Here is a 15,933-nt window from a genome sequence, read left to right as displayed (position 1 = left end):
CCAGAGGACTGTGGCAAACTCTATACAATGAAGTTATTTTGTCTTTTCACTGAGCAACTTCCCTGTAGCAGGAATTAGAATCTGCACATTGAAAAGGCCCAGAAGCCTCCTGCTCTAGTGTGGCAGGCGCTTTCGTAAATGTGTGACCTGCTGGTTTTGCTGGGATGTGCACATTTCTAATAATGGTGTTGATCAACAAAGAGGACTTTGCATGGCAGGGGCGTGCCCTCCCTCCAAAGCTGCTGTTTCAGAGGTTCCTCCACCATGCAAGCCCCGGACCAGGGACACACTCACGCTCCCTAACATGGTTGTGTTTTCCTGTGAGACAAGTGCCTCTTCCACCCTAAGAGCATTTAGTGACTTCCAATAGGGTCAGCAGTCCAGGCCTGGTGAAATAGGGCAGGGAGAGAGACCCCGCCCAGCCATAGGGGATCAGCTTGGGTGACCTGACCCTACCACGGTGGAAACCAATGCGAGAAATAACTTACTGGGGACGTGATGAGGGTTGTTCTGGATCCAGAGGCAACAATCTTTTTCTGCAAAGGTCTAAAGAGTCAATATTGTAGGCTTTGTGCGTCTCTGTCACAAATATTCCACCAATGTCGTACCACGGAAGCAGCCATCAATGACACACAAATGCATGGGCAAGACTGTTCCAATAGAACTGTATTTATGGACACTGACATTCGAATTTCATGTTGTTTTCGTGTAGCATGAAATATTCCTTTGATTTTCCCCAGTCGTTTAAAATCCAGTCCTATTTTGGCTGTTCACAAACCAGCAGCAGGACAGATTTGGCCCACGGGCTGGAGTTTCCCGCCCGTGAACTAGAGGACAGGCTGCCTCACAGCAATACCCTCCCGCTGTTGTTTTCTGCCTCCCCTGTGCCCCCACCATGTTCCTCAGCAAGGTAGAACTGCAGTCTGCAGTCCTGTTAGCTGGGATTACCTGCCTCCTTAGTGGTTCCCCCATTGCCCCTCCTCAGGGCTGGTTGTGGTTGCCGGTTGACAGCATCAGTTGTTGTCACTGCAACTCTGAAGTTGGGCCTCAAAGTTCCAATCACGTGGGCGTCACTGCCCTCTGGTTCCAGATGGTCCTGTTGGCCCACCTTCCACCATGCCCCTCACCACTGGAGAATCTCCTCTTCCCGTCAGGGTCACAATTTCTTATGTCCCAAGGAAGGGTGGACTTCCTTCCTCGGTTCTTCATAGAGCTCCCAAACATTAGTACGCCTGCTAAGCAGGCTGGTTCTACTCCTTAGAACTCCTCTGAAAGAGCTTGGGACAATTTGTTTGGAATTTAAAGTTGCACCCCATATTGTTGGGTCAATATGTCCTTCTTGCCCACAGTCCCCAGGTGCACCTCCGAGGCTAACTTAGCAAGCCCTTTGTTCTGGTGTCCTGAGGGCGGACTGCTGAGCCCTTTACCACTTTCCTGAGGGGGCAGGGGGATAGGGACTGTTTGAAAATGCAGCAACCCACTGGACCCCCAGGCGCGGCCAGCAGAGTCGGCCCCACTGGAAGCAGACTTCTGGCCTGGGAGCTCAGCCTCTTTGCCTGCAGCAGGCATGCAGGTTGTCAGAGGCTGGAGAAATGAGATCCGGACATACCAAATGCTCCTGATGGGGGAATGTTCCAAATGGAAAACTATCCATTTAGACTCAGCCTTGATGAATCCAAAGGGGGATAGGGAGGGCCCTGACGATATCAGTGTGACTCTGTGGGCCGTTCAGGTTTGCAAGGGAAAAGATGAAGGAGAGGTCATCATGAAAAAGGCTTCACCCTGCCAAGAATAAGTCAAGAATACTCAAGTTGGCTGGGTGCAGTGGCTCACGCCTGTAATCCCAGTGCTTTGAGAGGCTGAAGCAGGAGGATTGCTTGGGCCCAGGATTTCAAGACGAGCTTGGGCAACATAGTGAGACCCCATTTCAAGTCATTAAAAAAAATTTATTTTTAAAAGAATGCTTTAGCCATGAAGGAAGCTATCTGAAAAATAGTAAGTTTCAATAAGAACAGGTAGAGGATAGCTCTACTGCCTAGGGAGGGGAGACTGAAGTGGATGAGGCTGCGAGGAGAGCCCAGTGCTTGCTTCCTCCAGGGTTTCTCTCTTTTCCATTGCAGAAGGAACAGGCACTGAGAGTGAGAACTGAGTGGGCTGGGGAGCCGGATGGACTTTACCCTGCCATTTCCTAACCCTGTGGCATTTGGCAAGTTCTGTTTCTGCGGCTATAGAAATGGGGATGCTTACCTGCTGCAGTTAGTATAAGGATTAGAGGAGATAAACTTAGTAAAGACCCTAGCACAATGTCGACGGTTACTAAACAGTAGCCTAGATATGTGTGTACGGGTGCGTAAACAAGGCAATTCATCAGTAAAGTAGCAAGCTTCATTTTGGTCTTCTGATGCCTGATTAAAATCACCTAGAGTGCTAGTTCAAAATGCAGACTCCCAGGATCCCGCCCTCAGATTCTGATTTAGAGGGACGGTGGAAAAGCTGAGGAAGGGCCGGGGAATCATGTCCAGAACGTTTTCGGGTGCCCTGGAGTTTGGAAACCGCAGTCATAAGGGTTAAGGAGGAGGTGCAGGATGGGAACAGGTACAGTGGGAGAGTCCTTAGAGCTGGAATGAGGGCGACCAGCCTAGGAGATGACATCCCAGGGGACAGAGGACGCTTGAACACATGTCACAGGTCTTCACGAGGAAAACATCAGACCAGTAAGCTGGATGTCCACACTTAGGATTCAATTTTTAAAAGATGGATTTGATTAAAGGGACCAATTTGCCTGTTATTTGTAGACTATTAGATTGGGGGTGGAAAGACAATTTTGTTTTGTGTTTTCAGTTGCCTGTTGTTAGAACAGCACATGTTTACTTCAGATTTGGATACAAAATTATTCTGCTCGAATGGTGATAAAATCAAGGGGGTTTGTGGTGAGTAGAACAAAACTGAGTCTAAGAGTTGACGTCCGCACAGCCGGTAGCGATGAGGGATTTCTCACTTCCCCTAATAAAATCCCCAGTGTTGAAGGGAGTCTTCTGTCAGGAGGGGAAGGTAACCAAGTTACTCTTCCCTCTGGAGCCCTGACTTCAGTGGCCCTGTCCTCCCACTCTCTGGGAAGCTACTCTTCCTTTGCAGACTGTCCCCAGTGAGAGTCCCCACAGGTACCCTTGGTTCCTGGAGCCAGCGGAGACAAGCTGGATGTTTAACAAGATACATTACTAAATTTGTAAAGGAAAATAAACATAGAGAAAACACAAATTATAGGATGATAGAGAGTATCCTCATGATACCCCCTTATAGAACTGGATCTTCTGGGCCCCAGTCCACGCCCCCAGCTGCCCAGCTCTGTGCTCAAGCTCCCAGGGGCTGGCTGCTGGGCTGGTGGGTCCCAATTACTATCACCATGACTCCAAGACCATGTTCTTGACCTCTTGACCCTCCTTAAATTCAGATTCCAGAATCTAGAGACAGATTCCCTGTTGTTCTTTATCCAGAATCTTCCCTTTCAATTTTTACATCTGCCAAGAAACTTCCCAGCAAAGACCTCGCCATTCAAGTGAGACTCACTCTGCCCCTTCCCTGTGCATTCATAAGCCAAAGCTGTGGCATTCATAAGCCAAAGACAGAGCACTTATGGGGGCAGTGGTCCTGCTTAGGTCCCTAGAGGCCTGCATTTCCCACTTCTCCCCTTCAGCCCGAAGCCCTGCTGCAATTAAGTCACCCTGTTCTCAAAAACCTTCAATAGCTCTTCATTGCCTGTAGGACGAGGCTCAGGATCTCGCAAAAGTGAATGCTTAAAGGAAGTCTTGGGCTAGACACAGTGGCTCGCACCTGTAATCCCAGCACTTTGGGAGGGCAAGGTGGGTGGATTGCTTGAGATCAGGAGTTCACGACCAACCTGGCCAACATAGCGAAACTAGAAATACAGAAATTAGCTGGGCATGGCAGAGTCTGTACTAAAAATACAAAATTAGCTGGGCATGGTGGAGTGCACCTGTAGTCCCAGATACTAGGGAGGCTGAAGCAGGAGAATTGCTTGAACCCGGGAGGCAGAGGTTGCAGTGAGCTGAGATCACATCACTGCACTCCAGCCTGGGCGACAGAGCGAGACTCCACCTCAAAAAATAAAATCAAATAAAGGAAGCCTCAAATCACCTTCCAAGTCTATTTCCCATCCCTCCAGCCCCACATCCTCCACTATAGCTTCCGGTTGCAGTAAGAAGGGAGGATAGGGTGAGGAAGCCCACATTTTATCTGGAAAAATGGTCACCAGTTTCCAATTAGTTCCATTTCACATAGGGTGAGAGCTGGTGGGGCACTGGCCTGGACACCAGCAGACCATGTCCTGTTCTGGTGTGTGCAGCCTTCTAGCCTCAGGTGAGGCACCAGCCTTTGCTGGGACTCATCTGCAAAATGCAGATATTGGGTTAGCCTATCTGTAGGATCCTTGCCCACAGCTCCACAGTGGCCTTTGTGACTCAAAAAAGCTGTGAAGGACTCAGTTGCCCAGAGAAGGCCTGAAGTGATGTGGGACCCTTGCTTATGCTGGTGACAGGAGTGATCCTGGGCTTTCTCTGCGCTCAGGCTTCTTGTGAGGGAGAAATGGCTCAATTGTATTCAGTGAGCACAGGAGCAGTGCTCAGCACATCCTGTGCACGTCACTTTGCCAGGCCCTGGGGGTCAGGGAAGGATGAGAAATAGCCCCTGCCCATAAAGAGCTCCTGGGAAATACAAGACAAAAACATGCTGGTGTCATGCTGTAGATGAGTACTGTGACAGAGGAGGACAATGTTAGGGGCTCGTTGGCAGGGGATGACTGCAAGAAGCCTCAGAAAGCAGGGGCCTTGGAGCTGCACCTTGCAGGATGAGTCCAGTTTGGCTGCATACTCCCTGGGGAATGGGGAGGCAGTGGGGAGCCATTGAAAGCTTTTAGCAGGGGAGTGACAAGAGAAACACCTGCATACAGTGGCTGCTTGGGAGATAGGATCCCTGTGTGGGGACATGAACAATACCCCAAGTACTGTTTCGAAAGATTTGGGTTTGTATTTCAAAAGATCACTGTGGCAACTGTGTCGTGGATGAAGGGGCAGAGGTGAGACTGGAAACAGGGAGACCTGAAAGGCAGCCACAGCACTGGTCCAGGCAAGGCATGCTGACAGTGTGTAGGCCTGAACTTCGGCACAGAACAGTCACAGAACCCTTTACAAACACGGGAATTGCCACAAAGAATTCGATAGTAGAATTTGTTCTGTAGACTCATGGATGCCAGGCATACCTGTTTATTCTAGTCAGTCACTGTATTTTACGTCCTGGAATAGTTTCAATAGTTTCCCTCTCCTTCCTTCTCCCCTATTCAGCTATCTTCTCCACCTCACCTGACTCACCCTATAGCATTATTATTTTTTTTTTTTTGAGACGGAGTCTTGCTCTTGTCGCTCAGGCTGGAGTGCAGTGGTGTGATCTTGGCTCACCGCAACCTCTGCCTCCTGGGTTCAAGCAATTCTCCTGCCTCAGCCTCCTGAGTAGCTGGGATTACAGGCACCCATCACCACACCCGGCTAATTTTTGTACTTTTAGTAGAGACGGGGTTTCGTCAGGTTGGCCAGGCTGCTCTTGAACTCCTGACCTTAGGTGATCAGCTTGCCTCGGCCTCCCAAAATACTGGAATTACAGGCGTGAGCCACCACACCCAGCCTACCCCCATAGCATTCTACTCCCACTCAGCCCCACTTCAAGTAGAAGCAGCCTCACAATGAAAGCTAAAGAAAGTATCTAATTCAGCATTTCTCAAGGATGTGCTTTTGGGATTATGGGCAGAGCAATTCTCTGTTGAGGGACTGTCCCATGCATTGTAGAACATTTAGCATCCTGGTCCTTAGGGAGCTGATGGCTCTAGCATCCCCTAGTGATTCTGAGAACCAAACAATATCCCCTAGGTGCCCAAACTTCCCTTAGTGGAGCAGCAGTACTTGGGGTATTGTTCATGCCCCGACACAGGGGTCCTATCTCCCAAGCAGCTGCTGTATGCAGGTGTTTCTCTTGCCTGCCATCCCCTGAAACACCAGCCCCCAGAGACACATCATCTACCACCTCACCATCTCACATCAGGGTAGACTGAGAAGATAGAGGGCCCAGCCAGTCAGCCTGCACGGATGTCTGAAATAGCTTTATTCTACCCTCATCTTGGATTGAATTTGGCTGAGTATAACATTCTTGAATTTGGCTGAGCATAAAATTCTAGGCTAGTAGTCATTTTTCTTCGGAATGTGGAGACATTTCCTCATTATAAAAATTTTTTAAAAGCATGTACACTCTTACTGTAGTCTTAAAAGGTTCACGGAACTAATCCAGGGACAGATTGAGGTGAAGAGCAGAATGCTCACCTGAAAAACAAAGTAGTAGCAAGATACCAGGGAGATTTGACCCTCGCTGGTAGGTACTTGGAGCCATTAATTACATGCTTGTTTTGTTCATGATTTGTAATGTTCTGGGATACCAAAAGTAATTCTAATGGTGGTTGAATTTGACAAAAATAATTTAAACCTCATCTTAAAATGTCCACTGATTCATCTCATGCAATGACAATATTCAGTGTGTAAAGGAACATAAAAACAAACGCGAGCACAACTGTGCAGTTTTCATAAAGGTCTATTTCATGATTAGTGGGTAGCACATTTAACAGTTAAATACATCTAAACAATGTACAGATAACTGCAGGACTGCAGCATTGGTAGCTAGAGAGAGAGAGCCTATTGAACTAGAAAGCAGCTAACAAGTAACTGTCTAAAGATTTAAAATACAGCTCTTGTTTAGATCATCCTTCATTTTAATCACCTTCTCAGGGGGAAAAAGCCTGCTAGTCACAATGGAATACATCAAGGCCGAATCTTCTGATATCCATTCCCAGAGGTTTCTTTCATCTGGATTAAGCCTGCAGCTCCAGGGCAAGGCCAAGTGTGTGGCCTCCAGCATCCATGCTCTTCCCATCTACCAGAGCAGACAGGGTCACACCAAGCCTCCGGGGTGGAGTGTAGCCCACCCCAGTCAACCAGTTGTTGACTTTTGCAGAAATGGAAGCAGTGGGTTTTCATTGAAATTTAGCTGCAAGGCCAAAACCAGCACAGCTGGTACCTAATGTCCAGCCAAGGTTTACTAAAGCATCAGGGTCTTCACATACTTTCTGACAAACGGATCCTCCAAATTCTGCCCCATCATTGACATTAGTGTGCAGCTGGAAGTCCCCAGTCCTGTAGCCCACTGCAAAGTGATTCCTCCTCTGCTTTGACTTGGTGCTGTCAAAGCTCATCTGGTACCCAGCAAGCTGAACCATGAGTTGCAAGTCCAGCAAAATCAAAGTTAACATCAAAGCCAAGCTTTACATGCTCCTTCTTGTAAGAGGACTTGATTTTGCCACTTTTTTTTTTTCTATGTTTGGTGAAAAGGTAGTATCTAATATCATTTTCGAACCCTGACAAATTTGGTCTTCAATTGTGATTTCTGTCCCCAGAGTGTCATCAGTGTTCCATTTTTCTGTGAAAGTCAAGTCACACTTGCACCATTTATGTTTGGACTCCAAGATCCCAGTAACTTTACTGGTGTCTGTATTAGATGAACCAGATTGATAATTCCACACCACCACGTGACTTTGCTTTTACCTCGTTTCACCAACTTAAAACCAAATCCTTTGTCGAAACCCTCTCTGGGAGCTTTGACAAGGTGAGCGTGTGATGGAGGAAGACACACTGGCTGTGTACAGGTCTGTTGGTAGGTCGACATGGTCAGGCCTGAGGAAGAGGTGATCTGGTGGTCTCCTTAGTGAGGCAGCTGCTGTTACTCCACTTGCAGGTGAGGCCACTGGACTCACTCATGGAGCTGCACGTGCCATGGCTGGAGGGCAAGGGAAAGAGCTTCATTGTCTTTTAGCTTCTAGTATTGCTGTTGAGAGGTCTGATGCCACTGATGCTTTATCCTTGTATGTGACCTGTTCCCCTAGCCCCTGCCCTCCGAGAGTCTTCTCTTTACTTCTGGTGTTCTGGATTCTATGATAAAGTGTCTTGGTCTGTATGTGCCTCTGTATGATTTGTATGTGCCTGTGTCTGTGTCTCTGTGTGTGCATGTGTGTAAGTGCTTGTGTCTGTCTGTGTGCCTGTGTCTGTGTGTCTGTGTGCCTGTGTGTGTAAGAGTCTGTGTCTGTGTGTAAGTGCCCGTGTCTATGTGTTTGTATGTGTATATGTTTACATTCACTGTGCTGGGCACTCCATGAGTGATTTTAATCTGAAAGTTATATCCTTCAGTTATAGAAAATTTTTCCTTTACTCTTTCTTTAAAAATGTTTTCTCCCTTTTCTCTGTTTTCTCTTCCTGGATTTTGATTATTCAGATGTTGGACCTCTGGACTAATCTAGTGCTACTGTTTAATTCTGGTTTTCAATCAGAATCTCTCTCTCTCCATCTCTCTCATTTCTCTTTTGTTTAACCTTCTGAGTGACTTTTCTGAAAAAACCTTTCCATTGAATTTCTAAGTTTTGCTGTCAACTCTAACCTGTTTTCGAACATATCCCCCTTTTACGCTCCCTTTTCCGTTTCGCAGGTGCAATATCTCATATCACTTTGAGAATATTATTTATAAGTTTTGCTGGCATTTTCTTATGCTCTTGTACTCTCTTTTCTCCAAGTGTGTTTTATTCCTTGTTTTTGATTGTAGAGGTGTTCTTCAGAAGGCAGGTGATCCTTAGCTAATCATACTTATTTTGGTATGAGTCACATAAAAATTAATTAGAAGCTCTAGTTCATGCATGAACCTCACAGTCTTCCAACCTTCTCTGTATTCAGCCATGTTTTGTTAGGAGACCCCCAGATGTGGATATCTATAGGTATTCTCTCCTGGGGCTGGTCAGTTTTCCCAAGAGGAATCTTCTGTCAGCCATATGTATGTCTGGATGTACAAGGCTGACTCACAGTAAAGCATGTAGATTTCACTTAATCCCACTTCCAAAATAAAAAGTCTCAACCATCTTCTGAGCTGCTATTGGTATCTCCAATTCCAGAGGCTTTCTAATTTACCTTCTGCAGAGAGTAAGCCTCTTTTCTTCCACTTGGGTGAGCAGGTACCATTGCTGGATAGTACAGGCTTGGGGAATAACTGCTCTTTATGAAGACTTTTTACAAATCCCATGGTTTTCTGTCCGCCCCTACATTCTGGCTTTCAAAGATATCTGATGTTTCTGATTCCTAAGCCCTGCTGAGGCTTGAGGTGCGCATTGCCTTGCTTCTTTTTCATTTTTCCACTTTCTAGCTTTGATTTCAAGGGTCTCAAGTCTGCCACGTCAGTTACCACTCATCCAGCTGCTTCTCAACTTCCCCAAAGCATGTGGATCGCTCTCACCACCTGCCATTTCTTCTTCCGTTCTCATTGTAATTATGAGTGTTTGCCTTTTGTATTCTTTCTCTGTCATTTTTGTTGGGATTAAGATGAAGGCAGTGTATAGCCTCTTCAGATTTTTTTTTTTTTCACTTAGCCATATGCATTTTAGGTTCCTCCGTGCTTCTATGCATTCACCTACTGAAGGACATCTTGGTTGCTTCCAAGTTTTGGTAATATGAATGAAGATACTGTAAACACCCATGTGCCATGTGTAGGTTTCTGTGTGGACATAAACTTTTATTTGGGTAAATACCAAGGAGTGAGATTGCAGGATCATTCCGTAAGAGTATGTCTAGGCCTTTGTTGTTGTTGTTGTTTTGGTAAGAAACCACCAAACCCTCTTCCAAAGTGGCTGTACTATTTTGCATTCTCACCAGCGGTGAATGATGCTGTACATCCTCACTAGCATTTGGTGTTGTCAGTATTTTGGATTTTAGCTGTTCTAATAGTATAATAATATTTTTAATGTCCTTGTCTCCTAATTCTGTAATCTCTGTCAGTTCTGGGTCTAAGTTGATTGGTTTTTTTTCCTTATTATGGGCTGTATCTTCTTGCCTTTATACATGCCTGAAAATTTTTTATTCATTATAGAAATTGTGAATTTTACCTTATTGGGTACACAATATTTTTGTATCTCTATAAATATTCTTGAGCTTTGTTCGGGATGTAGTTGAGTTTGATCCTGTGGGTCTTTTAAGCTTTGTTAGATAGGCCCAGAACTGCATTTCATTGTGGGCTAATTTCCCCCCACTATTGAGGGAAGACCCTTTTGAGTACTCTATCTGATGCCCCATGAATGATAAAGTTTTACACTCTGGCTGGTAGGAATAGGAACAACTCCTGGCTCTGTGGATTGTTCTCTCTAATCCTTTAGGGTGCTTCTTTTCCCATCCTTGAGTAGGTTCCTTACCTTTATGCGTGGATCAGGATTCAGCTGAAGACTCCAGGGAGACCCCCTGCACACCTCTGGGGCTTCCTCTCAGGGGTGCTCTCTCCTCTCTGGTACTCTGCCCTGCACTCTCTAGAGGCCGTGGCCTCCCCAGATTCGTAGCTCCATCTCTGAAACTGAGATCCTCTTGGCTTCTTCCTTCCTATCTTAGGGGCCTGGAAACTCTCTCCAGCCAGTAAACTGAGGCAGTCACAGCGCTCACCTCCTTTGCTTCTCATCTCTCCGGTATTGCTACCTTTCATTGCCTGATGTCCAATGTTGTTCAATATTTTGTCTTGTTTTTAATTTTTCAGCCAAGGAGATAAAAATGGTTTCTTTTATTTCAACTTGGCTGGAGATGGAAGTCTAAAGATTTCTTTTGAATTAAACCAATTCATTAATAAAGACAAATCTTTATTACTGCAGTGTTCAGAATAAAGAGACTCCACAGAAGCTGTGGTCACGATAAAAATAAAATCTAGCAAGCACAACCCTTTGGTCTGTGGTTTGGGTCAGCTATGATGGAGCCACTAGGAGGCTCGTGTTATCTGGCCACTCCCTTCCTAGATGGAGACCTGCAATGGTGGCAGTCAGTGAATCCACAGTGGAGGCTGGGTCTGATTTCCTGGAAGGCCAGAGGCCAGTCTCTGTCTTTGGGAAGTAGAGCAAGGGCATAAGATGGTGGGTGAAGATGAAACCACTGGAAAAGTGATTATGATATCAGTGCTGTTTTTCTTATTAAAAAGTTCCATCTAACCATTTGGAAAAAGGAATAAGAAAGGGATCTATGTTGGCAACTTGAGAAAGACCAGCTAACTGGATGACTCCCTGGACCTTCATCTCTTATCTCCTGTGGCCTTCTGGTGCTATCCTGCTGTTATCCTGCAGCTCAGGGGCTGCAAGTCTCTGGGCAAGCTTGTTTCTCACATACCCAAAGACGAGCCCTTTGATCATAAGCACTTCAAAACTTTTATCTTCATGATAGAATTCTTTCCAAAATTTATTGCATACTTTCCTGCCTTGGTAAGAACAATAAAATGGCAATACTACTACCACTAATAACAAATGCTTATTGAGTTTGGCAAGGTTTAAAGTGCTTTGTGTGTGCTAATTCATTTAATCCTCACAACAACCCTGTGAAGTAGGTTACAAGTATTCTCACCATTTTATCGATGAGGAAACATACACAAGGAGATTAGGATTTTGTCCAAGGCATACAGATCGCACAGCACAATTTTATCTATTCTTGGCCCCTTAGAGATATCACTAGGATCATCAAATATTGGACTAAATATTGGACTGTAGCCATGAATGCAGACATGAACATGGATGGGCCTACAAGTTTGAGTATGAAACTGAGGCCCCTCTAAGTTAGATTCCTTGTGAACCCATTGAGGACGTTGTCGGGGCAGCACTTGTTCTACATGAAAGCCTTCAGAGAAGTAAGCTCTGGAGGTGTCTCCTAGAAAGTAAGAGTCGCAGGAGATTGATGAGGACAGGGAAGAGTGGAGAACTGGAAACAATGTGGTTGGGGGAGGTGTGGTGGTGGGGGACATTAAAGGTGCACAGATGGCAGCCACAGCGGGCTTCCCTGAGCACGAAGCAGTGTGACTGCAGTTGATTCTTCCATAGATCGAATGGGGCCATTCAGACTTAGGCTCACTTGTATTAACGGTGACCCTAACGGTTACCTAATCTTCCCATGGGTTAACTAACACACTGATAAAATAAAGAACTTAAATAGAGTACTTAAAATTTAGGTATGATTGGCTTGGATTGGCTCAAATCTGTATATAAAGTGCTTAGCAGAATGTCCGGAATGTAGTAATAACTCAGTGAATGGTCTTAGCTGTTTTTAATAAGGAAGCACTGGAGTGAGGCCAAGAGGAACAGTTGCCTTTGGTTACATAATCCGTCTTGTCCGTGACTTTGAATTTAGTCTGAGGGACACAATGGGCAGGTTTCTCTGGAGGATGCTGGTTCCCCGAGAGGTGAGAAACTGGGCTAGTAAGCTCGGACCCACGTTCCCACCCCACTGGGCAGCCTTACTGAGCACGGCCCCTTCCGTTCTGGCTCCCTGGGACTTGGCTCACTGAGTTTGGCTCTGGGCAGAGTCGTGTGACTAGTCCTCGCTGCACCCAGCTTGCTCTGGCGGGTATCAGGTGGCCTGCAGCTTGAAGAACTCCTATGTCAGCGGCTCTGGAAGCCAGCAGGTCTGCGGAAGAGTCCAGAGGTCTTGAGCTGGAGACACCCAGAGGCCCAGCGGCAGACTAGTCTAGAACAGGGACATCAGACCTGGCAGCACACGGCTCAGCCCTGTGGAGTCCACACTACAGTGGCTGCAACTGTCCCCTAGGCTCCTTCTCCTGTGGCCCAGATATGAACCGCGCCCTGTACAGACCGGAGGACTACACCTCCTGGGAGCCGCAGTTTCCTACAGAAGACCAGTGGGTGCACCAGCAATGTTAGAATGGGCCCATGTGCCCCAGGGAGGCAGCCTTGTCCGCAGCACAGAAGTGGGAGAGCATAGCTGGAAGGAATGGAGGACAGGGGAGCAGAACTCAGGACCAGAGGGAGGCCTGAAGGAAGTTATCTTAGTGTAGTCTGGTATAGAAAACTTTTTTAAAAAGAAAAGTAATTTTAGTATTTTCAAATCCTGTATCTAGTATTTAAGGGAGAATTGATGCCCTAGGAAGGTTTGACATTTTTCTTTTCACATCAAAACCTGTTCTCTAAATGAAATTGCTGGTGGAAGCCCAATGCAGGGAGCAGGTGGAAGCAGAGCAGCTGTGCTGTGGCCGATGCAGGCGCCTGGAGTCCTGCCCCCCGCTGCGTGTGGCTCACTCAGGAAGCCTGAGGCCCACTGCTACAGAAACAAGGGCCATGCTTTGAAACCTCTATAAAATAAGAGAAAGAGAAACTCAGTCACTGCCAAAAGAAGCAGTGCCCCGTAACAGCCCATGTCCCACTGTGCCTTATGGGCAGATGCGTCTCCCATTCTACAGCTTCAAGGTTCAATTCATGCCCCATCTTGAATTCTCACTGATTCTGGACTGGCAGATCCAAGTGAATGAGCATTTTATTTTATTTTATGTATTTTGTGAGATGGAGTCTTGCTGTGTCATCCAGACTGGCATGCAGTGGCATGATCTTGGCTCACTGCAACCTCCGCCTCCTGGATTCAAGTAATTTTCCTGCCTCAGCCTCCTAAGTAGCTGGAATTATGGGCATGCACCACCACTCCTGGCTAATTTTTGTTTTTGTTTTTGTTTTTGAGATGGAGTCTCGCTCTGTCGCCCAGGCTGGAGTGCAGTGGCCAGATCTCTGAGGCAGGAGAATTTTTGTATTTTTAGTAGAAACAGGGTTTCACCATGCTGGCCAGGCTGGCCTTGAACTCCTGACCTCGTGATCTACCCTCCTTGGCCTCCCAAAGCACTGGGATTATAGGTGTAAGCCACTATGCCTGGCCAGAATGAACATTTTAAAAAGTAACTTTTGAATTAATGAGACAAGATTTATGCTTCATTACTTTTTTCATATTTGTCTAATTACCACCCAGTTTGCCAAATGAACCATTGCCAGTACTTGAGAAATCTCAAGAGCCCCTACTGCATCATTCTCCTCTTCCCCAGAGGGTACCGCTATCCTGACTTTTGTGATACTCTTTTTTTTTTCTTTTCCTAATAGGTGTATCACCTGTGTATGTATCTCTAAGCACTATAGTTTAGTTCTGCCTGTTTTTAAGCTATATAGAAATGAAATCATAATTTCATTCTTATAGAAGTTGCTTCTTTCATTTAGCAGGATGTTTGTACAATTCAGCCATGTTATTGAATTTCTACTTGCAACGGATTTTGAGCATATCGTTTCCATGTCCTTGGAAAAGTCATTTAACTTTTTTGAACCTAGGTTGCCTCATCAGAACTCCGAATTCCTCTCTTACTGGAGAAGAGAGAAGATAAGTGTGACACAAGGGTCACACATCACTACTGGGAATGGGAGAAAAGAGAAGTAGACAGTTATCTATGAGTACTGACTCCCTTTTTACTGAACTCAAACAGAGAAATGAGCATATTTGTGAACAATAGGAGGCTGGGCACTATGCTATGCAGGCTTTCTCTGTGTTAATTCATTGAATTAAGTAATTGAACAAATATTAATTGAGTGCTACTATTGTGCTAAGCATTAGTGATATAAAGATGAACAAGACATAATCCCTCAAGGAGCTCCAGTTGCAATGAGAGAGAGAAAGAGAGACAGAGAGAGACAGAGAGAGAGAGAGGTAGTAAGTAAATGCTTCTCATTCAATACAGTAGGGATTATAATGGGGGTTTATGCACACTGCCTAATTAGCCCAGGGGGAAAAGTGGCGAATTAGACCTTCAGCACCGTGCAAGGTGATGCAGAAGCGGTGGCATTTGCATGGTGTTTTGAAGGACAAGGAAAATAAAGTAGAGAAGGGGGACATGGATGAAACTGGAAACCATCATTCTCAACAAACTATCGCAAGGACAGAAAACCAAACACCGCATGTTCTCACTCACAGGTGGGAGTTGAACAATGAGAACACTTGGACACAGGTTGGGGAGCATCACACACCGGGGCCTGTTGGGGGGAGGGGGAGGGTGAGGGATAGCATTAGGAGAAATACTTAATGTAAATGACGAGTTAATGGGTGCAGCACACCAACATGGCACATGTATACCTATGTAACAAAGCTGCACGTTGTGCACATGTACCCTAGAACTTAAAGTATAATAATAAAAAAAAAAAAAAAAAAAGAAAGTAGAGAAGCAAAGCTATGTCAGTCCAGGAAAGAGCGTGTGTTTATTTGTAATCTATTGCTGTGTAACAAATTACCCCCAAATTTAGCAGCTTAAAACAACAAACGTTTATTACCTCACAGTTCTGTGGGCCAGGCGTTTAGAAGCAGCTTAGCTGGTAGACCTGGCCAGGACGTCCCCCGAGATTGCTACTGAGAAGTTGTCTGGGCCTGCAGCCATCTGAAGGCTTGACTGAAGCTGGAAAACCTGCTTCTAAGCACTCTCCTGGGGCGATGAACAGAAGCCTGTGTTCCTTGATGGCTGTTGGCCAGAGGCCTCGGCTCCTCATCACATGGGCCTCTCCGGAGGCTTCTTGAGTATCTGTGTGATGTGTCAGCCAGCTTTCCATAGAGTGCTTGATGAGAGAGAAAGTAAACAGGAGGCCACAATGCCGTTTATGCCTTAGTCTCTGAAGTTGCTGTCATTTCTGCACTATTCCATGTTAGAAGGAAGTCCTAAATTCAGCCCACACTGGAGGGAAAGGGAATTGGGCTCCAACTTACGAAGGGAAGACTACTAAAGCATTTGCAGTCACATCTTAATTCTATCACCACGTACAAAGGCATGAGGTATGGATGTTGCTGGCGTGTGTAGAGAAAAGTGAGATGCCCGTTGTGGCTTGAATGGGTTAGTGTGGAATAGGTGGAGTAAAGGGGTGCCCAGAGGTGAGACTTGAACTTGAGGCTGGGCCCTGCGGTCAGGGCCTGGCATTCCAGGCTGCAGAACTTGGGCTGCAACCTGTTTCTCCAGCTGTACTCA

General features: G+C 46.1%; 1 pseudogene; it reads right to left on the bottom strand.

The window, feature by feature from the left end:
• Positions 1-6,860: 6,860 nt before the first annotated feature.
• Positions 6,861-7,776, bottom strand: LOC117074705 (annotated as a pseudogene).
• Between the last annotated feature and the right edge of the window lie 8,157 nt (positions 7,777-15,933).

This window comes from Trachypithecus francoisi, unplaced genomic scaffold, assembly GCF_009764315.1.
Source record: "Trachypithecus francoisi isolate TF-2019V2 unplaced genomic scaffold, Tfra_2.0 Lachesis_group5, whole genome shotgun sequence".
NCBI lineage: Eukaryota > Metazoa > Chordata > Mammalia > Primates > Cercopithecidae > Trachypithecus > Trachypithecus francoisi.
The sequence above is the reverse complement of the archived record's forward strand: the minus strand, read 5'-3'. Positions and strand labels throughout refer to the sequence as shown.